At 46.4% G+C, this 24,268-nt stretch overlaps 1 protein-coding gene across 2 annotated transcripts in view; it reads right to left on the reverse strand.

The window, feature by feature from the left end:
- The window catches only part of LOC110500005 (synaptotagmin-1), a 140,473-nt gene that overhangs the window by 51,725 nt on the left and 64,480 nt on the right, over positions 1–24,268 (reverse strand). The window lies entirely within an intron of this gene.

Below are 24,268 nucleotides of genomic sequence, written 5' to 3' on the forward strand. Positions count from 1 at the left end.
TGCTAACATTGATCCGATTCCCTTGTAGGTTTACTAAGTGTGTTAATGGGAGAAAACATTTTATCAAATTTAGAGTGCAGCGTATTCACAGGATTAGCTGTTGCTCACTCACTTTGCAGGCATTGACAAGCCTGTTAGCATGAGGCGGTGTTGCTCACTCACTTTGCAGGCATTGACAAGCCTGTTAGCATGAGGCGGTGTTGCTCACTCACTTTGCAGGCATTGACAAGCCTGTTAGCATGAGGCGGAGTTGCTCACTCACTTTGCAGGCATTGACAAGCCTGTTAGCATGAGGCGGTGTTGCTCACTCACTTTGCAGGCATTGACAAGCCTGTGCTTGTCAGAAGCTTCTAAAGCCATGACATCATTTTCTGGAATTTTACAAGCTGTTTAAAGGCACAGTCAACTTAGTGTATGTAAACTTCTGAACCACTGGAATTGTGATACAGTGAATTATAAGTGAAATCATCTGTCTGTCATCTGTCAATTGTTGTAAAAATGACTTGTGTCATGCACAAAGTAGATGTCCTAACCGACTTGCCAAAACTATAGTTAGTTAACAAGAACTTTGTGGAGTGGTTGAAAAACGAGTTTTAATGACTCCAACCTAAGTGTATGTAAACTTCTGACTTCAACTGTATAGGCTATTTTATAAAGGGTATACAATTGCATTGATGTGTTCTAACTCAGGTTCTAGCTTGGCTTGAAACCCCCTCCCTGAAATCTTAGCTAATTTCTATGAATGAACACAGCAATCAGTGCTTCTGTGAGCCCTTTGAATCTCCACTCTAGTTCAAAGTTCCACCTACACCTTCCTGTTCTCCCTGCCTTCCATTGTCTCCCTTTGAAAGGCAGCATCCAGGTGAGTGTGGGGGCTGAGCCGTGGAGAGGCACGACGGGCCACGACAGAGACACTTCAGTGCAGGCAGGGAGAGGACTTTCGGAATATAATGCCGCTCTCAGGAGAGAGTAGGGTATGTGGGAGGAGGCATCTTCTCTTCTATTGGAGATAGGATTGATCCCGTGGGAAGGGAATGGAGGGCATGTATTGTATTGTAGGCTTCAGGCGTGATGTTTTCATGTTCGTCCACGTCAGACTCCAATCCGAAGGGCCCTAATGCACACCTGCTAAAGTTTCCCGCTCTCCTAACAGGCGTGAGTGAGTCATAGGCTGAACAAAGGAGCTCCATCAAAGGGCTGTAATTACAAGAAACCCTGAGCAGAAAACAGCCCCATTTAGGAGCACATTTGCATTGTGGGAACAAGAGAGACAATCTATCCACTTAGAGGCCAGATCAGGGTGGCGGGGCTGTCATTAAAGAGAACATCCGACACTTTGGAACATTAGGGAGATCTTTGTGACACGCCCTGATGTTTGGTGGCGCCCCCCTTTTGGGCCCCTGTGAAGAGTACAGACCCACCTACCAGGGGAATGACCCATATAGCCACTTTGTCCTCAGCACAAAGGACCTAGGCCTAGATGCTAAACTGAAGTGACAGAGCTGAAACAAGTCATTTATCTATTTGCTCTCAGTGCATTTCTTATTCACATGCCCAGTTACTCAAAGAGACGTAGCGGCTGATGTCGAGACTCAGAGACGTGATCAGATCATTTTGTTCCTCTGTTCTCTCTCAAGGTCAAAGCACCAAGTGATGGATGCTATTGGCTCTTTGCCTATGAACAGGCTCTTGGAGAATGAGTGGCTATAGGCTACATCATGTGGTAACTATGTAGTACAAGAGTTGATATCACTGTTGTATTAATGCATCACCACTGATGCTTTATAGAAAGACAAATGATCATCAAATGCTTAAAGAATTGACTAACTTGGGCCTAGCTTTAGGCAGCCATTTTAATGTTCTCTATGTGCAGGTGGTCACATATAAAGTGTAAAACACCTTGGATCATTGTGACATTAATGTCAAATGCATTATGCTTGGAGAGAGAATGTTCTCAGGCCTACTGTGAGTTGGACACCATCCACAGAGACAGTGATGCTTCTCATTTCAAGGATCATCCCAGAATATTAGGGTTATTCTATCTCAAATTCTATGTATACTTGTATAAACAAGTCTCGTATAGAGGCTGAAGACCCTTGTGTGGCAGGTGACCAACTTGAACATGGAGTAGCATTCTGTTCTGGCTGGCTGGCAGCTCATTTGCCTCTATGACCTTTTCCCCTTTCCATGGGCTGTCATCGCCATAGCGATCTCCGTTTCAACAGTAAGTCAATACCTGCCCTTTCAATTGCCTTTATTATACCAACTTCAAGCCAAAGCTAAATAATACATCACAGAGAGCATGTTAAATGATGCATGCCGATAAAATTCAGAAATGCCCTTTTAACACATAGCGTCAATTTTGTCATAATGAGACCACTTCCTCTCACAGCCATGCACCAGCATGCCCACTCTGTTCCACTGCTGAGGCAACACGTCAAATGTACCTAGTCTGTCAGATACAAGGCCAGCTAAAATATCAGGACACCAAAGCCTGGAAATCTCTCAAATCAACATGCCAAACAAAGATGGAGGATAATGGATTCAGGATAGTGGACAGATTAAAACAAGACCAGCTGCTTTTCACTTTCAGTCGTTTTCCTCTAAGCACCTGAGGAAGCACAACGAGTCTGAGTTTCTACTTCCCCTCTTCCATCTCAAAAGCTCATCCCTCTCGAGGTGTGCCATGCAGGTGTAAAAGCCCTACCCAATTACAGGATGGCCAGATGGCTTAGCAGGGCCCCCATCACACCCTGCGCCTGGATAGCGGTGCCCACAGACCAGACCAACTCCTCCCCACTACCCAGCCAGACTTACTCTAACTGGGTCAGCTCCCTCCCTCCATGCCCAAAACCCCCACATGGCCATCTCCCAGGTGCAACACTGGCAAAGCTGTTTATCTCTTCCTCTTTCTCTGTCCCTGTATATTGCTTGAGAAAGATAGATATAGAGATACTGTAGAATTATTACTACTAGAAACATGTTCTTTAAGCTACCATCAAGGTTTAGGTTTGGAAAGAGTGCTGCTTTCATTCCGAACCTGTTCTCCTGCAGGTTTCCCAATTTTTGCCAGGACTCTCAGCGGGCAGAGTGTTTTGGACCGTGCTGTTTGAGGAAATTACAAGGCTGCCAAATCAGCCGGGCTCTAAATCCATTGGAGATGAGAGGGAAAGCTGAAGCCAGGGAAGCCAGAGCGATGAGTATTGCCGTCAATTTCATCAGAGAGGACTCAAAAAGTTGACTTTCAAGTGAAGGACATGAAAAAGAATGGGAGGAATATCCAACGACAGTGCACCTTATGTGTAGAATCCATGAGTTAACTAGCCAGTTCATGTTTAATTATGTCCATTTAGCGAATAGTTAAATGTTAGGGCTAGGTCCCTTTTTTCTCAATTTCCACCTGAATGATGTGCCCAAAGTAAACTGCCTGTTACTCAGGCCCTGAAGCCAGGATATGCAAATAATTGGTACCATCGGAAAGAAAACACTTTGAAGTTTGTATAAATGTTAATAAAATAATGTAGGAGAATATAACACAATAGATATGGTAGGAGACAATCCAAAGAAAAACCAACCAGAATTATTTTGAGAGAGAGCATGCTCTTCCAATGGCAAGTATAAGGGCATACTCAATTCTAGCTCCCAGGATGCAACTCATATGGCTCCCACTGGGTGTCAGCAGTCTATGTTCAAGGTTTCAGGCTTGAAGATTTTCAAAAAGTACGTGAATATTTAATCGCTATTTGTGAATTTATGAAACCTGTGCTGGTGGAAAAATATTTTGATGTGGGGCGCCGTCCTCAAACAATCGCATGGCATGTTTTCGCTGTAATAGCTACTGTAAATCAGACAGTGCAGTTAGAATAACAAGAATTTAAGCTTTCAACCGATATAAGACGCTTGTATGTACCTAAAAGTTTAACATCCATAATTTCTATGATTATTTATTTGAATTGCGCGCCCTCCAGTTTCACCGGAAGTTGTCCCGCTAGAAAGACGCCTATCCCTGAGAGGTTAAATGTCAACTGCTAATTGTCACAAACGATTCAGTAGCCACTACATGTCATTGCAGTCAATCAAATTGAATGATGCACCGTGGGGCATTGAGTCGAGTGATCTTACTTCGGACCATATACCAAATACCTTTTTCTTTGTGACTTGATGGGATAAAGTCATTTTGCTGCAGGCAGAGGCTTGTTAGGTTAACTTGATAACCTCTTATAAAGGAAGAAAGAGAGACACAATTGAAGTACTACTGTCATCCATCCCCATTGCAGATTAAAAACCTCCCAAAAAAGGGTTCCAAAAAAATTCCCCAAAATGGTGGTTTAAAACCACTCACTCAGTATTTGAGGTGCATGTAGAGCGAAGCCATTTCAGAACGACATCCAAACGCTGGATTGCAAAATGTAAACTGTGCTGCTATATCCAAGAATGGAGGAACTTAAATGTATTGAAAGATGAAGGACGACAATAAACTATTTGAAGTTGAATAATTAAATTGAAAGTTGTCTAAAACCTATCATCCACTGGAGACAGAGAGAGCACTTGACCCAAAATGACTGCTTTGCTTAGGTTGTAAATCAAATCAAATGTTATTTGTCACATGCGCCGAATACAACTGGTGTAGACTTTAATGATTGCTTACGAGCTTTTCCCTATGACGAGCTTTTCCCTATGATGCAGAGAATGGAGCTACGTATATACAGGGAGTACCAGTACCAGCTCAATGTGGAGCTATATACAGGGAGTACCAGTACCAGATCAATGTGGAGCTATATACAGGGAGTACCAGTAGCAGATCAATGTCGAGCTATATACAGGGAGTACCAGTAGCAGATTAATGTGGAGCTATATACAGGGAGTACCAGTACCAAATCAATGTGGAGCTATATACAGGGAGTACCAGTACCAGATCAATGTGGAGCTATATACAGGGAGTACCAGTACCAGATCAATGTGAAGCTATATACAGGGAGTACCAGTACCAGATCAATGTGGAGCTATATACAGGGAGTACCAGTAGCAGATCAATGTGGAGCTATATACAGGGAGTACCAGTACCAGATCAATGTGGAGCTATATACAGGGAGTACCAGTACCAGATCAATGTGAAGCTATATACAGGGAGTACCAGTACCAGATAAATGTGGAGCTATATACAGGGAGTACCAGTACCAGCTCAATGTGGAGCTATATACAGGGAGTACCAGTACCAGATCAATGTGGAGCTATTTACAGGGAGTACCAGTACCAGATCAATGTGGAGCTATATACAGGGAGTACCAGTACCATCTCAATGTGGAGCTATATACAGGGAGTACCAACACAGATCAATGTGGAGCTATATACAGGGAGTACCAGTACCAGATCAATGTGGAGCTATATACAGGGAGTACCAGTAGCAGATCAATGTGAAGCTATATACAGGGAGTACCAGTACCAGATAAATGTGGAGCTATATACAGGGAGTACCAGTACCAGCTCAATGTGGAGCTATATACAGGGAGTACCAGTACCAGATCAATGTGGAGCTATATACAGGGAGTACCAGTACCAGATCAATGTGAAGCTATATACAGGGAGTACCAGTAACAGATCAATGTGGAGCTATATACAGGGAGTACCAGTACCAGATCAATGTGGAGCTATTTACAGGGAGTACCAGTACCAGATCAATGTGGAGCTATATACAGGGAGTACCAGTACCAGATCAATGTGGAGCTATATACAGGGAGTACCAGTAACAGATCAATGTGGAGCTATATACAGGGAGTACCAGTAACAGATCAATGTGGAGCTATATACAGGGAGTACCAGTACCAGATCAATGTGGAGCTATATACAGGGAGTACCAGTACCAGATCAATGTACAGAGGTATGAGGTATTTGAGATAGATACATGAAGGCAGGGTGAAGTGACTAGGCATCAGGATAGATAATAATAAGGTATTTGAGGTAGATATGTACTGTACATGAATTAAAGTGACTAGGCATCAGGATAGATAATAATAAAAGTAAATAAAGAACAGAGTAGCAGCAACAAATGATGAGTGTAAAAGTGTTTGTCTGTAAGTGTGCCTGTGTGTGTAATGTGTACGTATGTATGTGTTAATGTTGTGTCAGTCTGCGTGTGTGTGTTATGTGTGTGTGTGTGCGTATGTAGAGTATGTGAATGTGTGTGGATTTTTTGTGGGATTGTCAATATAGTGTGTGTGTGTGAGTGAGTGTATATATGGTGTGTATATATCAAGGGTTCACAAACCTTTCTGCACACAACCCCAAATTGACACTAGAAAATGCAGGGGACCCCAATTTAAAAAAAATGATATTCCCTCAGTTTTGGGTCTGTTATGCCGTGCCGAATCAAAGTAATGACATGAAAGCGCATTAGAGGCCCTCAGTTGACACTAAAAGTTTGTATTTTATACTCATTTGAAGAAATATTTTGTCATTTGTTTGATAAGATTACAGATTTTCTAAGTGGACCCCATTTCAATTTCAGAAGACCCCGAAAAGTTTGGGAAACACTAGTATATATAGTCTAGTGAGTGTGTATATGGTGTGTATATATAGTCTAGTGAGTGTGTATGTGGTGTGTATATGTAGTCGAGTGAGTGTGTATATGGTGTGTATATATAGTCTAGTAAGTGTGTATATGGTGTGTATATGTAGTCTAGTGAGTGTGTATATGGTGTGTATATGTAGTCGAGTGAGTGTGTATATGGTGTGTATATGTAGTCTAGTGAGTGTGTATATGGTGTGTATATGTAGTCTAGTGAGTGTGTATATGGTGTGTATATGTAGTCTAGTGAGTGTGTATGGTGTGTATATGTAGTCTAGTGAGTGTGTATGGTGTGTATATGTAGTCTAGTGAGTGTGTATATGGTGTGTATATATAGTCTAGTGGGTGTGCATAGGGTCGGTGCAAGATAGAGTCAGTGCAGCTAGTTCAGGTACCATTATTTGACTATTTAGCAGTCTGGCTATTTAGCAGTCTGGCTATTTGGCAATCTTATGGCTTAGGGGTAGAAGCTGTCTAGGAGCCTGTTGGTAAGCAGGAAGGCAATAATAGTGTTGTAATTGTTTTGTCAAAGAACAGATGAGAGAAAGAGAGAGAGAAAGAGAGAGAGAGAGAGAGAGAAAGAGAGAGAGAAAGAGAGAGAAAGAAAGAGAGCGAGAGCGAGTGTTTGGGATAAATGCTCCAGCCGGGATCGATAGTTTGAATCAATGGGAGAAAGTGCTTTTACTACACACCAATACAGAGGAGGGGCCCAGGGCTCTTCAGTCTGATGTCTGTCTGTTATGGTGGAGGAAGGTAGTGACAAAAAGTCTAGCTCCAACAGACTCACTTTATATAACTACTGTATGAATCCACTTGACCATCTATTGCAGCGCTTCTTAACACCCATTAGCTACAGTCCGACTGCGACTGTGTAGCCGTCCATCATTTCTCTGCCCTCAACAGGTGTTTGTTGGATTCAAATTCAGTCCCATTTTGATTACAGTTGAAAGCTCAGGACATTCCGAGCATTTAAAGTAATCCTCGGCGAGACACTTGCAATTGCTTTACAGACACGGATAAACGAATAATCCGAGTGAGAACACTGGTTTTGATCTGAGGGGAACACTAACGGAACACTAACAGTGTAATTACAATACATTTAATTAAATGAAATAAACCAAATTAAAGCCTGTGTTTGCGTGCATAAATAGGCTAGAGACAGGTGGCACCACATCAAACAATTAAGTTCACTATATTAAATCGGGGAGATATTCATCTGGAACATACCAATTAAAAATATTAAAGGAATACCCCTGCTTCAAAACCCATTCCATTAATGTGTGGATAGCTCGCCTGCATGATCAAACAACACAATGGTTTTAGTGCTATCTTCAAGGAAACAGGGGGACGTAACAAAAAGTTGTGTATTTCAGAGTTCTACTTCATCCAAGGCTTCATTACCACCTAGAGAGGAAGCTTTGAAAACACAAGAAAGTATAAACAACAGATTACTGCTCACTTTGATTCAAGGTGCGGTACATTTCCCCCCTACATTCTTTAGATACATGTACTGTATTCACTATCACTTGAGCTGAGTGAACGGGAAACATAACATGGCCATGTACTAAATATTGATGGTAAATATCCCTACGGGCGTTTCATCATTACAGAATTGCTTGAATTAGGCTTTTTTTTCCAAACAGTTTCAGACATTTCTTTGGAGGCCAGTTTGGACAGCTGACATGCGGTGCAGACAGAGAGGCACTTGATGGGGCCTTGGAGTGCTCTGAACTCTGACTCCTATGAACTGGGCCTTGGAGTGCTCTGAACTCTGACTCCTATGAACTGGGCCTTGGAGTGCTCTGAACTCTGACTCCTATGAACTGGGCCTTGGAGTGCTCTGAACTCTGACTCCTATGAACTGGGCCTTGGAGTGCTCTGAACTCTGACTCATATGAACTGGGCCATTGGAGTGGCACATTAGTTGCCAATTGCTATTTTATCCAGAGTGGTGGACAAACTGCCAGGCAAAAACTGGAAGGATACTCATTTATTAGAGGATGGTCTGATGACACTCGCCCACACACTTGCGCACACACAGACATACACAGGTGCCCACGCACACACACACACACCTACACACACACACCTACACACACACACACACACACACCTACACCTACACACACACACACACACACACACACACACACACACACACACACACACACACACACACACACACACACACACACACACACACACACACACACACACACACACACACACACACACACACACACACACACACCTATCTGGTGTATGTGACAATAAAAATGTGTTTGAGAGGTCTGGTGGGGGATGGACGTCAATTCCGAACGGCAGTCCGTCAAGCAAGCCTCTTCATAAGTGCCAATTAGATTCAGGGACCGTGGGAGGACAGGAAAAAAACAAAGTCCCCCTAAATTTGTATCTAACGGCCTTGGACAGATGATGTTTAGCAACCATGATCAGACACACAGACATGCACATACACACACACACGCAGGCACACACACACACACACACACACACACACACACAAGTGCACACGTACAAACACACACACACACACACACACACACACAGGTATGTGCAGCCACACACACACACATACACACGCGCGCACACACACACACACAGGTACGCGCACACACACACACACACAGGTACGCGCACACACATACACACACACACACACACACACACACACACACACACACACACACACACACACACACACACACACACACACACACACAGGTATGCGCACACACACAGGTATGCATGCACACACACACACACACAGTTTCTTGTGTACTGTAAGTAATAAGTGGTGCAAATTATTCAGCCTGCTGCAAGGGGAGATATGAGCAGTGTGAGTAGAAAGCCCAGAGCCCAGCTCCCTCCCTGTCCAGCATGGGTCTTTACTCATCTGCAGGCAATCTCTAGGGGTAATGGAACTGGAAAAAGTGATTAACCCCGCTTTGCTGCGAGGCAGGGACAGCTCTATTAAGCCAATGCAGAAAGATCCCCAGTTTTCAATTACTGCAAAGGCACAGAGGAAAGGTCTATGAAGGAGAAATAAGGCCTTAAATACAGGCAGTCGTGCTGGTCAGAACCTGACGGAGAAGGGTTTTAGTTGGCCTCAAAACCTCCCTCTGTTATCTTCCAATCCAGTTCCTCCCAGTCACCCCCCTGGTCCTATTCATCTCACTAATATTGTAATGTCTGTGTCTTGTGCACCCTGAAACATGAGCCTGTCAGCTAGGGGCTAAGCAGGGCTCTGAGTCCTCCTGGGGTTGGGGTGAGGAGGAGAGCCCTGGGGGGATCTAGGAGTCTAGCCAAGCTTGGATGGACTTAGGTGTTTGGGTAAAGCCACCGAGGTCAATGTGAGCCCTTTGCGATGTTGGTTTTCTGGAAAAATCTGGAGATTTCCAGGGCTAATTGGCTAATGATAGGACCACTCCAGCTTTCACATATCTCCCTGTGCTGAGCTCAGTCACAGAGCAGCAGTGATGTTAGTGGTTACCACCCCTAGGGTCTCATTACCTTCCTTCCTCTCCAGCTGTGAGAGTAGAGCTCTTAGAACTGGGGGATTCACACCTTTCCACTGTCCTTTCTCCACGGCCAGATTACTTTTTTAAAACCTTCCCAGTTCCCTGGTCTACCACCCATTAGTTGTATGTTTTAGAACATTGCTTTCTCAGGAAAAATGGCCCCATACAGCAACATAGCATGGGGTATTGCGCTGTAATACTCCTAAATACACAACAGTGTTAGAGCGTGTGTCTGGTGTATCAGTCATCCAGGGATGATCTCATATAGAACAGAAGGAAGAGATGATGAGTAGTCTGGAAGCCTGAATAACTGTCCTCTCTATAGGAGACACAGGACAGACCCGGTCTCCTACCAGCCCCTCAATGCTACCCTCTACTACCCCTGGTTGCATGCGAGGCTTGCTGGGCGGTGGGAGGAGGCAGCTGGGGGTGTTTGGGGACCCATATTAATATAGACAGCCCTTGTGGAGAACGGTGTCTGTTGGAATCAGGCTGATGTGGGAGGAAGGGAGGGGAGAGGGACAGGGGGTAAGGGACTGCATGTAAACAGGTGAGTCGTACGGTCAAGAGGGGGCTATTTGCTCAGAACACTACCCGGGCCGAGAGCACCCCACTGGGAAATCTGCCCGGCGACCGACGACCACTGGAGGCGTGACGCTGTGAGAGAATAGAAGAGAAGTGGGGAGTGACTGACAGGACTCTAATGGTCAAGGAGTTAGACTGACCCCTCTGGGGGAGTTCCAGCCGGAGGTTTGAGAGGGTGGGCAGGCGTGACGGACTTCATGGGGTGTCTGAGAGGGCATGACCTGGAGGAGGATTTTATATTTTCATCTTTCACTTTTGTTCACTCTCTCTATTTTTGGACTACAATATTGTAAAAACAGGGTATTTTTTTCTGTGCAGACAGATTCCCCCTGTCAAGTTATGTTCTATTATTGCAGGTGGATGGAAGTGACTGAATCTGGACGTGAAGTGTTACTTCACACAGAAAGAGAAAAAAGAGAGACGGAAAGAGCAAAGAAAGTGAGAGAGGGAAGCAATAGCGAACATAATTCCCTCCTCCTCTCCCTCCCTCTCCTCCCTCTCACTTCCCCCGCCGTACCCAGACTCCCACAAGGCTCAGCCACAGAGATCACAAGTGACAAGGTCTAGTAAAGCGTGATCAGGAAGAACATGTTGCATATTAAAACATACTTGTAGGTAGAGGGAACCCAATGACCCAAACACCAACTCAAGCATGGTATAAGAAGCTCCACATTGTTACATTTGTGACAGGAACACTTCCTTCGCACGCACACACACACGCACACACACACACGCACGCACAAATGCACACACACACACACACCATTGGGGGATTTCAGACTTGTTAGTTGCAGTCAGGTCAGGGCATGTATCCACAAAGCATCTCAGAATAGGAGTGCTGATCTAGGATCAGTTTAGCCTTTTAGATAATAATGAATAATATTATATGGACTTATTCGAGATCAGCATTCCTACTGTGAGATGCTGTGTGACTTCGGCTTACACAAGCAGTGACGCAGGACAGAAACTCCACACCCATGGTACTGCACTCAGTCATGGATACTGTCAACCAATCTGGCGTTTACAGGAAGTTACCCACAACACATTGTTCCATATGCTACAAATCAGGCACCAGGTGGAATGAACGGTTCCCCAAAAGTTACGAGAACTTGTAGAGAGTGGCGAGAACTTGTTGTGAGAAATTGTAGAGAGTGGCGAGAACTTGTAGAGAGTTGCTAGAACTTGTAGAGAGTGGCTAGAACTTGTTGTGAGAACTTGTAGAGAGTGGCGAGAACTTGTTGTGAGAAATTGTAGAGAGTGGCGAGAAATTGTTGTGAGAACTTGTAGAGAGTGGCGAGAACTTGTAGAGAGTGGCTAGAACTTGTTGTGAGAACTTGAAGAGAGTGGCTAGAACTTGTTGTGAGAACTTGTAGAGAGTGGCGAGAACTTGTTGACAGTGCTCTGTTTGTCATTTTCCGTGGTCCCGTGTCGAGAGAGATGTCATCCGAGCTGTTGATTTTTCTCACAAACAGACACCCATCTAAGCTCTCTGCCTTACCTACACTCGGTATACACACACACGTAATTGTTTGTACGTGTGCCTGTGTGTGTGCGCCCAGTGTGTGTGTGAGCATGCAACTCTCTATGTGTGTGCCTGTGTGTGTGCCTGTGTGTGTGTGTGTGTGTGTGTGTGTGTGTGTGTGTGTGTGTGTGTGTGTGTGTGTGTGTGTGTGTGTGTGTGTGTGTGTGTGTGTGTGTGTGTGTGTGTATGCCTGCATGTGTGTGTGTATGCCTGCATGTGTGTGTGTATGTGCATGTCTGTGTGTCTGATCATGGTTGCTAAACATCATCTGTCCAAGGCCGTTAGATACAAATTTAGGGGGACTTTGTTTTTTTCCTGTCCTCCCACGGTCCCTGAATCTAATTGGCACTTATGGAATTGACGTCCATCCCCCACCAGACCTCCCAAACATATGCCCCCCGCCCACTTCCCCCCACCTTACTTCCTCCACGGCGCCGCATCATTTCCTCCATGGAAACTGTGAGCGTCATACAGCTGTCCTGTCACTGTGCATGCCTTTGACAGCCTGTCCACCCATCATCAACAGAGCTACAGTGCGAAGGGGTATGATTAGGTGGTGACAAATAACACCCTGATCTGATCCTCAAATGTGTCACTGATCTGACATTTTGTGGCAGGCTTTCTCATGAAGGATAGATTAGATTAGCGATGAGGGAGGGAAGGAGGGAGAGTGGCAGCTGGAGGGAGAGAAGGGGAGAAAGGGACAAGATAATAGAAACAGGGAGAGAAAGGTAAAGAAGGTGAAAGACAGATCGGGAAGGTACGGTATAAGAAAGGAACAGAAGATGAGTGGAAGATGGCTGGATTGGTAATTGGAGTTCCTTCTGGTGGCTCTCTCTCCAGTCCCCTGACGTTTATGGGCACGTCAGGAGTGATGCAGTGTCCTGCTGGACTGCCTGTGGATTCAATGTTCCTCTTATCAGCCGGTGTGGCACTCTTTCACTCAATCTCTACCTGCATCTGTCTTCGCCTCTTTCTATCCCTCTCTCTTTCCCTCACTTTAAATCTCACTCTCTTTCTCTCAATCCCCCTCTCTCTTCCTCTCAATCCCCCTCTCTCTTCTTCTCAATCTCCCGGTCTCTTTCTCTCAATCCCCCTCTCTCTTCTTCTCAATCTCCCTCTCTCTTCTTCTCAATCTCCCTGTCTCTTCCTCTCAATCCCCCTCTCTCTTCTTCTCAATCTCCCTGTCTCTTGTTCTCAATCTCCCTGTCTCTTTCTCTCAATCCCCCTCTCTCTTCTTCTCAATCTCCCGGTCTCTTGTTCTCAATCTCCCTGTCTCTTTCTCTCAATATCCCTGTCTCTTGCTCTCAATCTCCCTGTCTCTTTCTCTCAACCAACCATCTCTCAATCTCCCGGTCTCTTTCTCTCAACCAACCATCTCTCTATCTCCCGGTCTCTTTCTCTCAACCAACCATCTCTCAATCTCCCGGTCTCTTTCTCTCAATATCCCTGTCTCTTTCTCTCAATCTCCCTGTCTCTTTCGCTCAATCTCCCTGTCTCTTTCTCTCAATATCCCTGTCTCTTTCTCTCAATCTCCCTGTCTCTTTCTCTCTATCTCCCTGTCTCTTTCTCTCAATCTCCCTGTCTCTTTCTCTCAATCTCCATGTCTATTTCTCTCAATCTTCCTCTCTCTTTCTCTCAATCTCCCTCTCTCTTTCTCTCAATCTCCCTCTCTCTTTCTCTCAATCCCCATCTCTCTTTCTCTCAATCCCCATCTCTCTTTCTCTCAATCCCCATCTCTCTTTCTCTCAATCTCCCTGTCTCTTTCTCTCAATCTCCCTGTCTCTTTCTCTCAATCTCCCTGTCTTTCTCTCAATATCCCTCTCTCTACCTCTCAATCTCCCTCTCTCTTTCTCTCAATTGCCCTCTCTCTTTCTCTCTCTCTCTCAATCTTCCTCTCTCTTCCTCCCATTATCCCAACATACTGAGGATCTAACATTCTATATGATGTTACATGATGTTTATCCTACTGTATACTGAGGATCTAACATGCTATATGATGTTACATGATGTTTCTCCTACTGTATACTGAGGATCTAACATTCTATATGATGTTACGTGATGTTTCTCCTACTGTATACTGAGGATCTAACATTCTATATGATGTTACATGATGTTTCTCCTACTGTATACTGAGGATCTAACATGCTATATGATGTTACATGATGTTTCTCCTACTGTATACTGAGGATCTAACATTCTATATGATGTTACATGATGTTTCTCCTACTGTATACTGAGGATCTAACATGCTATATGATGTTACATGATGTTTCTCCTACTGTATACTGAGGATCTAACATTCTATATGATGTTACATGATGTTTATCCTACTGTATACTGAGGATCTAGCATGCTATATGATGTTACATGATGTTTATCCTACTGTATACTGAGGATTTAACATGCTATATGATGTTACATGATGTTTATCCTACTGTATACTGAGGATCTAACATTCTATATGATGTTACATGATGTTTATCCTACTGTATACTGAGGATCTAACATGCTATATGATGTTACATGATGTTTCTCCTACTGTATACTGAGGATCTAACATTCTATATGATGTTACATGATGTTTCTCCTACTGTATACTGAGGATCTAACATGCTATATGATGTTACATGATGTTTCTCCTACTGTATACTGAGGATCTAACATGCTATATGATGTTACATGATGTTTCTCCTACTGTATACTGAGGATTTAACATGCTATATGATGTTACATGATGTTTCTCCTACTGTATACTGAGGATCTAACATGCTATATGATGTTACATGATGTTTCTCCTACTGTATACTGAGGATCTAACATTCTATATGATGTTACATGATGTTTCTCCTACTGTATACTGAGGATCTAACATGCTATATGATGTTACATGATGTTTCTCCTACTGTATACTGAGGATCTAACATTCTATATGATGTTACATGATGTTTATCCTACTGTATACTGAGGATCTAACATGCTATATGATGTTACATGATGTTTCTCCTACTGTATACTGAGGATCTAACATGCTATATGATGTTTACAAACGCCCTCATTATCCACAGTAAATCCACAGACTCATCATGCTATTGCATTGTATACCCATGTTCATAACTTTCTTTCCAAGCAGGGACACTGAAGTTGTCAGAACACCCTGACTCCAGAGGTAAGAGATATTGGCCATACCGTAGTACTTGTAGATGACACAGATGCCGGTAAGAAGGTCTGCTTTCCCTGAGTGCTGTGGCATCGTAACCCGATGGGGGCAACACTGTGTAACTCTAAACTCACAGCGTGGCCATTCTGTAGTAGATGACACAGATGCCAGTAAGAAGGTGTTTTTTCCCTGAGTGCTGTGGCATCACCACCCGATGGGAGCATTACTGTGCAGCTCTAAACTCACAGTGTGTGGCAGCGGCTGGGTAGATAACGTTGTGGGTGACATTGAAATAAAGTAGCGCGGAGAGCGACAATCGTTCAGCTGCTTATCGGGCACCATCAGGCGTCCCTGACACTGCATTAATATGAGTTTAGATGTTCTCATATGGGGGAGGTTTTTCTCATTTGCAAAGCGAGCTGCTGTTATCACTGCAGCCCTAAGGTTAGACAAATCTCCGGAGGAGGAGAGAGAGGGAGACAGAAAGAGGGAGACAGAGAGAGAGAGAGATAGAGAGAGAGAGAGAGCGAGGGGAAATATTTGACATATGACATGGCGTCTGTGACAAAAAGAAGCAGTACACAGTACTCTCCATAGATACTAAACACAACCAAAGTAGAAAGCATCAGGGGTGAAAGTAAGACGGTCCTGTATGGCATCCTGGGAAAATAAATAGTGGGGATAAACCGTACCTGTGGAACATGAACCTATCATAATAATTCAAACAAAATGTCAATAAAACTGTAGGCTTTTACACAATTATTTATCATTACCGCATGTCAGAGGCATGAACAATTTGCAAATGGACATGAAAACAGGTGGTATAGCCTACGCTCCAAAATGCCATGTGGTTAGACAAGAACACTGACATTTTGCCAATGCAGAGATGAGTGGCGAACACCGACAGCAGTGGACGCATAAATTCTGTCTCTTTTCCTCCTGTTTGGAGGCTAAATACTAAATGTTACGAGTGGATGATCGTGAACGGGTAGCCTAGTAAAGGAGACCTTTGAAGTGATTGACAATCAGATGATGAAGGTAATACATTTTACAAGTTAGATGACACATCTTCAAGTTCTAGGCCCACAGAGATCCATTTGAATTAATAGGGGTTCTATGTGTAATTCTATGATTCGGCACGCGGGCCTCTACCGGGAAATGGCTGTTGAAAAACTTACTCCACATTGTAATGGCGAGATAGAGATGTAAGGTTGGTAGATGAGTTTCAAAGTGGGACAGTGCTGTGAGCCTCGCCATACAGACAGGTAGATGGTCTAGTCGAGTCTTGTCTATAACACCATGATGAATATTATTTGGCTCAGATCCTCTTCTTCCATGATCTGAATGGACAGCGAAAGAACATATTAAGTGATGTCTTCTATCCTCTCCTGGCTGCATGTCTGAATGAGCTGTAACAGCTCTCTCCCACTCTTACTACTCCCTCGTTCATTTTCTCCCTTCCAGCTCCCTCTATCCCTCTCTCTGTATCTTTCTCTTTCTCTCTCTTCCAGCTCCCCCTCTCTCTTTCTCTCCCATCCAGCTCCCTCTACCCCTCTCTCTGTATATTTCTCTTTCTCTCTCTTCCAACTCCCTCTACCCCTCTCTCTGTATCTTTCTCTTTCTCTCTCTTCTAGCTCCCCCTCTCTCTTTCTCTCCCATCCAGCTCCCTCTACCCCTCTCTCTGTATCTTTCTCTTTCTCTTTCTTCCAGCTCCCTCTATCCCTCTCTCTGTATCTTTCTCTTTCTCTCTCTTCCAGCTCCCTCTACCCCTCTCTCTGTATCTTTCTCTTTCTCTCTCTTCCAGCTCCCTCTACCCGTCTCTCTGTATCTTTCTCTTTCTCTCTCTTCCAGCTCCCTTTACCCCTCTCTCTGTATCTTTCTCTTTCTCTCTCTTCCAGCTCCCTCTATCCCTCTCTCTGTATCTTTCTCTTTCTCTCTCTTCCAGCTCCCTCTATCCCTCTCTCTGTATCTTTCTCTTTGTCTCTCTTCCAGCTCCCTCTATCCCTCTCTCTGTATCTTTCTCTTTCTCTCTCTTCCAGCTCCCTCTATCCCTCTCTCTGTATCTTTCACTTTCTCTCTCTTCCAGCTCCCTCTACCCTTTTCTCTGTATCTTTCTCTTTCTCTCCCATCCAGCTCCCTTTACCCCTGTCTCTGTATCTGTCTCTTTCTCTCTCTTCCAGCTCCCCCTCTTTCTTTCTCTCCCATCCAGCTCCCTCTATCCCTCTCTCTGTATCTTTCTCTTTCTCTCACTTCCAGTTCCCCCTCTTTCTTTCTCTCCCATCCAGCTCCCTCTATCCCTCTCTCTGTATCTTTCTCTTTCTCTCTCTTCCAGCTCCCTTTATCCCTCTCTCTGTATCTTTCTCTTTCACTCTCTTCCAGCTCCCTCTATCCCTCTCTCCGTATCTTTCTCTTTCTCTCTCTTCCAGCTCCCTCTACCCCTCTCTCTGTATCTTTCTCTTTCTCTCTCTTCCAGCTCCCTCTATCCCTCTCTCCGTATCTTTCTCTTTCTCTCTCTTCCAGCTCCCTCTATCCCTCTCTCTGTATCTTTCTCTTTCTCTCTCTTCCAGCTCCCTCTATCCCTCTCTCTGTATCTTTCTCTTTCTCTCTCTTCCAGCTCCCTCTATCCCTCTCTCTGTATCTTTCTCTTTCTCTCCCATCCAGCTCCCTTTATCCCTCTCTCTGTATCTTTCTCTTTCTCTCTCTTCTAGCTCCCCCTCTTTCTTTCTCTCCCATCCAGCTCCCTCTACCCCTCTCTCTGTATCTTTCTCTTTCTCTCCCATCCAGCTCCCTCTATCCCTCTCTCAGTCTCTCTCTCTTCCAGCTCCCTCTATCCCTCTCTCTTTCCCTTTCTCTCCCATCCAGCTCCCTTTACCCCTCTCTCAGTCTCTCTCTCTCTTCCAGCTCCCTCTACCCCTCTCTCTGTATCTTTCTCTTTCTCTCTCTTCCAGCTCCCCCTCTCTCTTTCTCTCCCATCCAGCTCCCTTTACCCCTCTCTCAGTCTCTCTCTCTCTTCCAGCTCCCTCTACCCCTCTCTCTGTATCTTTCTCTTTCTCTCTCTTCCAGCTCCCCCTCTCTCTTTCTCTCCCATCCAGCTCCCTTTACCCCTCTCTCAGTCTCTCTCTCTCTTCCAGCTCCCTCTACCCCTCTCTCTGTATCTTTCTCTTTCTCTCTCTTCCAGCTCCCCCTCTTTCTTTCTCTCCCATCCAGCTCCCTTTACCCCTCTCTCAGTCTCTCTCTCTCTTCCAGCTCCCTTTACCCCTCTCTCTGTATCTTTCTCTTTCTCTCTCTTCTAGCTCCCCCTCTTTCTTTCTCTCCCATCCAGCTCCCTCTACCCCTCTCTCTGTATCTTTCTCTTTCTCTCCCATCCAGCTCCCTCTATCCCTCTCTCAGTCTCTCTCTCTTCCAGCTCCCTCTATCCCTCTCTCTTTCCATTTCTCTCCCATCCAGCTCCCTTTACCCCTCTCGCAGTCTCTCTCTCTTCCAGCTCCCTCTACCCCTCTCTCTGTATCTTTCTCTTTCTCTCTCTTCCAGCTCCCCCTCTCTCTTTCTCTCCCATCCAGCTCCCTTTACCCCTCTCTGTCTCTCTCTCTGTCTCTCTCTCTCTCTTCCAGCTCCCTCTACCCCTCTCTCTGTATCTTTCTCTTTCTCTCTCTTCCAGCTCCCCCTCTCTCTTTATCTCCCATCCAGCTCCCTTTACCACTCTCTCAGTCTTTCTCTCTCTTCCAGCTCCCCCTATTTCTTTCTCGCCCATCCAGCTCCCTTTACCCCTCTCTCTGTATATTTCTCTTTCTCTCTCTTCCAGCTCCCTCTATCCCTCTCTCCGTATCTTTCTCTTTCTCTCTCTTCCAGCTCCCTCTATCCCTCTCTCTGTATCTTTCTCTTTCTCTCTCTTCCAGCTCCCTCTATCCCTCTCTCTGTATCTTTCTCTTTCTCTCTCTTCCAGCTCCCTCTATCCCTCTCTCTGTATCTTTCTCTTTCTCTCCCATCCAGCTCCCTTTATCCCTCTCTCTGTATCTTTCTCTTTCTCTCTCTTCTAGCTCCCCCTCTTTCTTTCTCTCCCATCCAGCTCCCTCTACCCCTCTCTCTGTATCTTTCTCTTTCTCTCCCATCCAGCTCCCTCTATCCCTCTCTCAGTCTCTCTCTCTTCCAGCTCCCTCTATCCCTCTCTCTTTCCCTTTCTCTCCCATCCAGCTCCCTTTACCCCTCTCTCAGTCTCTCTCTCTCTTCCAGCTCCCTCTACCCCTCTCTCTGTATCTTTCTCTTTCTCTCTCTTCCAGCTCCCCCTCTCTCTTTCTCTCCCATCCAGCTCCCTTTACCCCTCTCTCAGTCTCTCTCTCTCTTCCAGCTCCCTATACCCCTCTCTCTGTATCTTTCTCTTTCTCTCTCTTCCAGCTCCCCCTCTCTCTTTCTCTCCCATCCAGCTCCCTTTACCCCTCTCTCAGTCTCTCTCTCTCTTCCAGCTCCCTCTACCCCTCTCTCTGTATCTTTCTCTTTCTCTCTCTTCCAGCTCCCCCTCTTTCTTTCTCTCCCATCCAGCTCCCTTTACCCCTCTCTCAGTCTCTCTCTCTCTTCCAGCTCCCTTTACCCCTCTCTCTGTATCTTTCTCTTTCTCTCTCTTCTAGCTCCCCCTCTTTCTTTCTCTCCCATCCAGCTCCCTCTACCCCTCTCTCTGTATCTTTCTCTTTCTCTCCCATCCAGCTCCCTCTATCCCTCTCTCAGTCTCTCTCTCTTCCAGCTCCCTCTATCCCTCTCTCTTTCCATTTCTCTCCCATCCAGCTCCCTTTACCCCTCTCGCAGTCTCTCTCTCTTCCAGCTCCCTCTACCCCTCTCTCTGTATCTTTCTCTTTCTCTCTCTTCCAGCTCCCCCTCTCTCTTTCTCTCCCATCCAGCTCCCTTTACCCCTCTCTGTCTCTCTCTCTGTCTCTCTCTCTCTCTTCCAGCTCCCTCTACCCCTCTCTCTGTATCTTTCTCTTTCTCTCTCTTCCAGCTCCCCCTCTCTCTTTATCTCCCATCCAGCTCCCTTTACCACTCTCTCAGTCTTTCTCTCTCTTCCAGCTCCCCCTATTTCTTTCTCTCCCATCCAGCTCCCTTTACCCCTCTCTCTGTATATTTCTCTCTCTTCCAGCTCCCCCTCTCTCTTTCTCTCCCATCCAGCTCCCTCTACCCCTCTCTCTGTATCTTTCTCTTTCTCTCCCATCCATCTCCCTTTACCACTCTCTCTGTATCTTTCTCTCTCTTCCAGCTCCCCCTCTCTCTTTCTCTCCCATCCAGCTCCCTCTACCCCTCTCTCTGTATCTTTCTCTTTCTCTCCCATCCAGCTCCCTTTACCCCTCTCTCTGTATCTTTCTCTTTCTCTCCCATCCAGCTCCCTTTACCCCTCTCTCTGTATCTTTCTCTTTCTCTCTCTTCCAGCTCCCCCTCTTTCTTTCTCTCCCATCCAGCTCCCTCTACCCCTCTCTCTTTTTCTCCCATACAGCTCCCTTTACCCCTCTCTCTTTCTCTCCCATCCAGCTCCCTCTACCCCTCTCTCTTTCTCTCCCATCCAGCTCCCTTTACCCCTCTCTCTTTCTCTCCCATCCAGCTCCCTCTACTCCTCTCTCTTTCTCTCCCATCCAGCTCCCTTTACCCCTCTCTCTTTCTCTCTCATCCAGCTCCCTCTACCCCACTCTATTTCTCTCCCATCCAGATCCCTTTACCCCTCTCTCTTTCTCTCCCATCCAGCTCCCTCTACCCTCTCTCGTTCTCTCCCATCCAGCTCCCTTTACCCCTCTCTCTGTATCTTTCTCTTTTTCTCCCATCCAGCTCCCTTTACCCCTCTCTCTGTATCTTTCTCTTTCTCCCTCTTCCAGCTCCCCCTCTCTCTTTCTCTCCCATCCAGCTCCCTCTACCCCTCTCTCGTTCTCTCCCATCCAGCTCCCTTTACCCCTCTCTCTGTATCTTTCTCTTTTTCTCCCATCCAGCTCCCTTTACCCCTCTCTCTGTATCTTTCTCTTTCTCTCTCTTCTAGCTCCCCCTCTTTCTTTCTCTCCCATCCAGCTCCCTCTACCCCTCTCTCTGTATCTTTCTCTTTCTCTCCCATCCAGCTCCCTCTATCCCTCTCTCAGTCTCTCTCTCTTCCAGCTCCCTCTATCCCTCTCTCTTTTCATTTCTCTCCCATCCAGCTCCCTTTACCCCTCTCTCAGTCTCTCTCTCTCTTCCAGCTCCCTCTACCCCTCTCTCTGTATCTTTCTCTTTCTCTCTCTTCCAGCTCCCCCTCTCTCTTTCTCTCCCATCCAGCTCCCTTTACCCCTCTCTGTCTCTCTCTCTGTCTCTCTCTCTCTCTTCCAGCTCCCTCTACCCCTCTCTCTGTATCTTTCTCTTTCTCTCTCTTCCAGCTCCCCCTCTCTCTTTATCTCCCATCCAGCTCCCTTTACCACTCTCTCAGTCTCTCTCTCTCTTCCAGCTCCCTCTACCCCTCTCTCTGTATCTTTCTCTTTCTCTCTCTTCCAGCTCCCCCTCTCTCTTTCTCTCCCATCCAGCTCCCTTTACCCCTCTCTCAGTCTCTCTCTCTCTTCCAGCTCCCTCTACCCCTCTCTCTGTATCTTTCTCTTTCTCTCTCTTCCAGCTCCCCCTCTTTCTTTCTCTCCCATCCAGCTCCCTTTACCCCTCTCTCTGGATCTTTCTCTTTCTCTCTCTTCTAGCTCCCCCTCTTTCTTTCTCTCCCATCCAGCTCCCTCTACCCCTCTCTCTGTATCTTTCTCTTTCTCTCCCATCCAGCTCCCTCTATCCCTCTCTCAGTCTCTCTCTCTTCCAGCTCCCTCTATCCCTCTCTCTTTCCATTTCTCTCCCACCCAGCTCCCTTTACCCCTCTCTCAGTCTCTCTCTCTCTTCCAGCTCCCTCTACCCCTCTCTCTGTATCTTTCTCTTTCTCTCTCTTCCAGCTCCCCCTCTCTCTTTCTCTCCCATCCAGCTCCCTTTACCCCTCTCTGTCTCTCTCTCTGTCTCTCTCTCTCTCTTCCAGCTCCCTCTACCCCTCTCTCTGTATCTTTCTCTTTCTCTCTCTTCCAGCTCCCTCTCTCTCTTTATCTCCCATCCAGCTCCCTTTACCACTCTCTCAGTCTTTCTCTCTCTTCCAGCTCCCCCTATTTCTTTCTCTCCCATCCAGCTCCCTCTACCCCTCTCTCTGTATCTTTCTCTTTCTCTCCCATCCATCTCCCTTTACCACTCTCTCTGTATCTTTCTCTCTCTTCCAGCTCCCCCTCTCTCTTTCTCTCCCATCCAGCTCTCTCTGTATATTTCTCTCTCTTCCAGCTCCCCCTCTCTCTTTCTCTCCCATCCAGCTCCCTCTACCCCTCTCTCTGTATCTTTCTCTTTCTCTCCCATCCATCTCCCTTTACCACTCTCTCTGTATCTTTCTCTCTCTTCCAGCTCCCCCTCTCTCTTTCTCTCCCATCCAGCTCCCTCTACCCCTCTCTCTGTATCTTTCTCTTTCTCTCCCATCCAGCTCCCTTTACCCCTCTCTCTGTATCTTTCTCTTTCTCTCCCATCCAGCTCCCTTTACCCCTCTCTCTGTATCTTTCTCTTTCTCTCTCTTCCAGCTCCCCCTCTTTCTTTCTCTCCCATCCAGCTCCCTCTACCCCTCTCTCTTTTTCTCCCATACAGCTCCCTTTACCCCTCTCTCTTTCTCTCCCATCCAGCTCCCTCTACCCCTCTCTCTTTCTCTCCCATCCAGCTCCCTTTACCCCTCTCTCTTTCTCTCCCATCCAGCTCCCTCTACTCCTCTCTCTTTCTCTCCCATCCAGCTCCCTTTACCCCTCTCTCTTTCTCTCTCATCCAGCTCCCTCTACCCCTCTCTATTTCTCTCCCATCCAGATCCCTTTACCCCTCTCTCTTTCTCTCCCATCCAGCTCCCTCTACCCCTCTCTCGTTCTCTCCCATCCAGCTCCCTTTACCCCTCTCTCTGTATCTTTCTCTTTTTCTCCCATCCAGCTCCCTTTACCCCTCTCTCTGTATCTTTCTCTTTCTCCCTCTTCCAGCTCCCCCTCTCTCTTTCTCTCCCATCCAGCTCCCTCTACCCCTCTCTCAGTCTCTCTCTCTCGCCCAACTCCCCCCTCTCTCTTTCCCTCCCTTCCAACTAAAACAACAGTTGTGAGTAATCAAGTTGTTGCATCCTGGGAGGTGTCCAGGTCTAAATCAGGGTAAATTCACCCCACCTTCCCCCAACACCCCACCGTCCCCCATCAACCCACCGCCCTCCTCACCTGGGAGGTGTCCAGTTCTAAATCAGGGTAAATTCACCCCACCGTCCCCCAACACCCCACCGTCCCCCATCAACCCACCGCCCTCCTCACCTGGGAGGTGTCCAGTTCTAAATCAGGGTAAATTCACCCCACCGTCCCCCAACACCTCACCGTCCCCCATCAACCCACCGCCCTCCTCACCTCACACTCCCCCCTCACCCAACCGCCCACCGTCCCCCTCACCCCTCTCAACCCACCGCCCCCTCACCTCACCGCCCACCATCACCCCACTGCCCCCCTCACCCAGTGTCACCCCACCGCCCCCCCCACCCCACCGTCATCCTCACCCAACCATTCCCCCCTCACCCCACTGTCCCCCTCACCCCACCGCTCACCTCACCCCACCTCCCCTTTAACAACACAGCCCTCCTCAGCCCCACTGCAGTTACTTTACTGGCCCTGACACAGGTCCTATTAATTGGTGTCAGGATCATAATAATGATTACATTAACGCCAGACACTGGGAGAGGGAATACAGTTCCAAACCTTGACATCTGCTTCTGTGGCACCTCAGGCACAACACAGAGGCAACACTCCCACCCGTGCCTCAACACTGTTAATGACAGGCTTTGGCTGTGACAGAGCCAGTGGTGGAGCAGCATCAATGCTGGCATAGCT

This window comes from Oncorhynchus mykiss, chromosome 21 (assembly GCF_013265735.2).
Source record: "Oncorhynchus mykiss isolate Arlee chromosome 21, USDA_OmykA_1.1, whole genome shotgun sequence".
In the NCBI taxonomy this organism is placed as follows: Eukaryota; Metazoa; Chordata; class Actinopteri; order Salmoniformes; family Salmonidae; genus Oncorhynchus; species Oncorhynchus mykiss.